At 40.8% G+C, this 5,418-nt stretch overlaps 1 pseudogene; it reads left to right on the forward strand.

The window, feature by feature from the left end:
* The first annotated feature begins 297 nt into the window (after positions 1–297).
* Positions 298–1,074, forward strand: LOC113605801 (FUN14 domain-containing protein 2 pseudogene; annotated as a pseudogene).
* Positions 1,075–5,418: the final 4,344 nt, after the last annotated feature.

Genomic DNA, 5,418 nt, shown 5'->3' on the forward strand with positions numbered 1-5,418 from the left:
CTCCGTAGCAGGGTAAAAGGATTACTTACCTTTTAAAAGTGGCAGGAGGGCTTCCCTCGTGGCGCAGTGGTTGAGAGTCCGCCTGCCTGTGCAGGGGACACGAGTTTGTGCCCCGGTCCGGGAAGATCCCACATGCCGCGGAGCGGCTGGGCCCGTGAGCCATGGCCGCTGAGCCTGCGCGTCCGGAGCCTGTGCTCCGCAACGGGAGAGGCCACAACAGTGAGAAGCCCACGTACCAGAAAAGTAAAATAAAATAAAAGTGTCAGGAGATACTCAGGAGGATCTCCAAAACCAGACTTAAGACTACACAAACCGAGACGGCGCCCACGTCTCCCGCCGCCGCCGTGGGAATGGAAACATCTTCCCCAAGTGCCGGAAGCCAGCTCGCGCAGCGCGCCACTCTGCATCCTACCGCGCGGAGGCCCGACGGGTTTCATCGCGAGACCAGCTCGCTGAAATGGCCGCAGCCAGTCAAGGAAACTTGGAGGTGAATTTTGAATCACTGGACCTTGCAGAACTTGCTAAAAAGCAGCCAGGGTGGTGCAAGCTGTTTGGGCAGGAATCTGGGCCTTCAGCTGAAAAGTATAGCGTGGCACCCCAGCTGTTAATTGGAGGGGTCACTGGATGGTGCACGGGTTTCTTATTCCGGAAGGTTGGAAGTTGGGCTGCCACAGCTCTGGGAGGTGGATTTTTCCTGCTTCAGCTTGCAAACCATACTGGCTACATCAAACTGGACGGGCAGCGGGTAGAGAAGGACATGAAGAAAGCCAAGGAACAGCTGAAGATCCGCAAGAGCAACCAGATACCTACGGAGGTCAAAAGCAAACTAGAGGAGGTGGTGTCGTTTGTGAAGAAGAATGTTCTAGTGACTGGTGGATTTTTCAGAGGCTTTCTGCTTGGTATGGCCTCCTAAAGAGGATGACTTCACTTCCTTATTCCTGGTTTTTCCAGCCAGCAGCCTCTTCACTCCATCATAGGATAGCAAGTCTCTCCTCTTGGTCCTCTTCTCCCATGCCTTCCTCCCTGCCGTGGCGTATCTGAATGGCTTCTGTAGGCATCTGTTGGTGGATAAACGCCCCACCATGACCTTGACGGCAACGGAGGAGACAGTAGACATTAACTCTTCTCCCACCACACTCCCCCCTTGACTAATCTCTAGGTCAGCAAGAATATTCCTTTCTCTTCTATGTAAGATACTTACCAGAACAGGGTACAAGATGGCTCACCATGGAGCATGAGTGGATCCTCAAAGGTTGTCCCAAACTTGATTAGGAAAAGAAATAACAAGCATGTAAGATACCTTACTATGTTCTGCATGGAAAGGAACTGAATACATTTGCCTTTAAGCATGAAAGATTTTGGTATCTTGGTGTCTACTTTCTTTCGTAGTAGATTTTAAGTTACAGAATGAGAACTACTTCTACTGGCTCTAATTATCCTGACAAAATGGTAGCATGTGCACTACACTTGAAATATCTGAATACAGAATGAACTCGTTCTAAAGATACATATGCTGAGCTGAAGGTATTGTGTTTGGTGGGAAGGTCTTTAGGGAAACCAACCAATAGATACATTTAGGATGGTCAGACTTAGTGAATCATTTAGAGGCATTCAGGTATTATCTAGGGATGTTTTCCACCATACAGGATAATGCATCTCATGATTGTTTCCAAAGGATTTATTTATGGTAAAATAAGTGACTTTAGGTGGAAGAGGGAAGAAGCTCTTGGATTTTTATTTAATAGAAAAGGTTTTAAGCTTCGAAATGTGAAATATTCTTTACCTCTTGTCAAAACATCAGGGGTAGCCGTAGCTCCTCTGTGCCAATTCTACTATTTCTTTATCCAGTTAGTTATGAAATATATAACATTTGAACCAGAGTTTTTAAATGGTGGCATTCCAAGCATTAAGAATTGACAACAGTAGCAACAGCACATGTGAAATAAATTATTTTCATCATCAAAGGTAACCTGCTGTCTCAGGATGACCCCAACTCTTTGAATTTTTCTTTAAAATAAAAGTTTATAGATATACACATGCTTAGAAACTTAACACATTTTTCTGTAATGGCCTTCTATTGTACCATCTAGAATATCCACTGCAGGAAGGCAAGGCTTGTATCTTCACCATTATATCCATGGAGCCAAGCACTTTATAGGTGCTCGGTATCTGTTGAATATATGAATAATGAGCTCACAGAAAAGTATCTGGAAAAGGGACTGATCCACAGGATTTGTGAGACTTTATGAGTTCTGAAAATTCAGAAAACGGAATTACTTCTTAAACTTGCAGGTGATCCCTTGCAAAATGTATGTTTTTAAGGCCTTCCTTTTAAAATGTTTGCCTTTTAACTTACCTTGTGAATGATGCATTGAATTTGGAAATTGTAGCTACTAGTGGATGTGTGGAATTTTTTAGAATTCATCCATTTGCATTTTTCTCCTTATTATGTTATGGTAGTATTTAAAGGCAACACTAAGTTGTTTTGCTTGTAATATGTATGAATTATATACAAATCATAATGGTAAAAAAAAAAAAAAAAACGACTGTGCCCATTTCTCAGGAACAAGCAGACCCACATTAGCCAAAATGTGAAAACCAGAAGGACTAAAAGAATTGAAATACCAGAGAATTTATTAATATAATACCTGACATCAGTAAGCTGAAGGACGATGTGTAGGAAACTTAACAATCCTTGGTGAGTCATTATTCTTTAGTAAATGGGGATAAAAATATCTAATTTCAAAGATAACTCTGCAAGAGTGAATAAGCTACATCACTCCACATTTCTATCCTGAATTTAGAAGCCATATGGAGGTTTGTTATTTAAATAAAAACAGTATTTAAAAATAACATTTCAGGGCTTCCCTGGTGGCGCAGTGGTTGAGAGTACGCCTGCCAATGCAGGGGACACGGGTTCGTGCCCTGGTCCGGGAAGATCCCACATGCCGCGGAGCGGCTAGGCCCGTGAGCCGTGGCCGCTGAGCCTGCGCGTCCGGAAGCCTGTGCTCCGCAACGGGAGAGGCCACAACAGTGAGAGGCCCGTGCACCGCAAAATAAATAAATTAGTTAATTAAATAAATAAAAAATAATAAAAATAACATTTCAGATATTACTAGATCTTTATTAAAGTATCATCAGTACAAAGTACAGATGTGCTATGAAGTGAATTGTTTCCACAAGTATCTATTTCCTCTAATTTTTTTAAATCTCTAGTCAAATATTACCTTACTCCTCAGAATCTTCCAATTATAATAACAAGGATCTCCTAGAGTTTTCAACGTAGGGTCCAAGATGGGTCTACTCTATGCTGCGTTCTAAGGATAGCAGAAATATTTTATAGCAAGTTCTCATGGCTTTTTGCCCATTTATTGGAGTATAAGGAAAGAAAATACTCTTTTCACACTGGTGCCCTTTGAAATGAGGACCTTTGCTCCATAGAGCTTTCCTTAGTATGTGAAAAGTTAAAATAAAGAAAATAAAATGTTCTCATACTTTCTACATTGAAATAACAATAGAAATAAAAATAATTCTGTCCTGTTGGGGCATTTTCGAGTTTCCAGCCTTTGGTTCAGTTTAAAACATAATGTTGGTGCCAAGAGATTTCATGCTCCAGTGGAAGGGAGAGAATCAGAGCCCATCACTGGTTCTGGGTAATGTGGATAATCTTGGATGAGGTTTAAAGTATTCAATTGGATCTGGATTGGAATATAGGATTATGCAGCCAATATTTTGTTTAAAACCCATGTCTTTAAAATTAATTGTATAAATTCCCTTCTTATATTTCAGAAAAAAGTCCAGATCATGTAGCATAAGTGCTAGCTAGCTACAAACTGAAGTTCTCATCACGACATTGTGTTGCCTGCACTTCCCTCAGAAAATGAAGATGTTAAAGCTGCAATGATACTTGTAAATTACCCAGAGAAAACAGATAAAAACTGTGCTTTGGCCTCAAGTAGCTAAAAAATTCAAAACAAAGACTCACTTTCACCTCAAGTAGTAGGGCTAATTAGAGCCTAAAATAGGTTTGGCTTCAATTCTCTAGATAATCTACTGTGTGTTTATTTAGTCTGAAATTAGAAGCTTAAAAATAAATCAACTTTCAAGTAAAAGCTAAATGACTTTGAAAACCAACTTCCTGAAGTGTTAGACTTTAAAATGACCTCTTTGAGTGGCCTATGTGTAAATATATTTAATAAACATTGCTCTTATTTACTTTAGATTTGCACCTCAAAACGTAAAAATATTAATAAATTCAAAAGAAGCTTCCTAACCTGCCTATCACAAATTCACATTCTTGACAAATTACACACACACATGCACACATACTGTATGCCCCCATCTTTCTGCTTACCTTAGTCTCAGGGAAGCACTCACAACAATCTTCACCGTGTAGGACTGTCAATCTCAATTTTGTCTGCACTTTACAATCACCTGGGGAACTAAAGCTCTGGCTATACTGAGCACCAATTAAATCAAAGTCTCTATAGTTGGGACCCAGGCATCACGTTTGTAAAACTCCCCAGGTGAATCCAATATACAGCCAACCTTGAGAACCACTCTTGGAGGAGTTAGTTTTTCTACAGAATGCCTGAAAACCACCAAAAGCACCCAATTTTTTTTCTCATCATTCTCACTCTCAGTTTTTCCCCTTTGGTTGGTTTATCCTCTCATATGCTTAACTGAATTCCATCACTCTGAGTGTAAAAAAGTCAGGAAAGAAAATAGTCCTACATCATTTCATTTTTTTAATTCACTTATTCAATCAATAAATATTTTCTGTATATCTTCTATATAAGTCCAGGCTTTACAAGAACTTATTAAAGCAGCAGGCTTTCCCTGAGGGACCTCACAGCATAATAGGGAAGATGGTCAGGAGCAAAGTACATTCCAGTGTTGGTTGATGAGCGCTAAAGCGGAGGTACAGCGGGGACATAAAGAACTGTTTTCCTTGTAGGCATCAGGGACCGCATTACAAAAGGACTGCATTTGAGTTGGTCAGGAAGGTGGAGCAGGTGGCCTAAGTAAACAGAGGGGGTAGTGGAGTGGCATTCCAGGCAGAGAGAAAATCTGCATAAAGGCACAGAAGCATGAACAAGTCCAGTGAGTCAGGAGCCTTAACTAGTTTGGTGTGGCTGGAGGGCAGTGGTGTGTGTGTGTGTGTGTGTGTGTGAGTAGGGGTGGAAATTGTGGTATCTAAGGTTGGAGGAGAAGGCAGGAGAAAGTGCCCCATGCATCAAAGATGAATTGAGCCTGGAATTAGCCCATGACGTTACTATGTAAATTTATTATATGTTTTAAAAATTCCGTTGGCCTTTAGGAAACGGGATTACTGTTGAATATCTATCATCTTGATGAATATCCTGGAATACATTTTATTATTAAACCACGTGTTTGTGTACATGTGTGTATGAAATT

This window comes from Aethalodelphis obliquidens, unplaced genomic scaffold (assembly GCF_003676395.1).
Source record: "Aethalodelphis obliquidens isolate GAN/ISIS:26980383/991018 unplaced genomic scaffold, ASM367639v1 scaffold3, whole genome shotgun sequence".
NCBI lineage: Eukaryota > Metazoa > Chordata > Mammalia > Artiodactyla > Delphinidae > Aethalodelphis > Aethalodelphis obliquidens.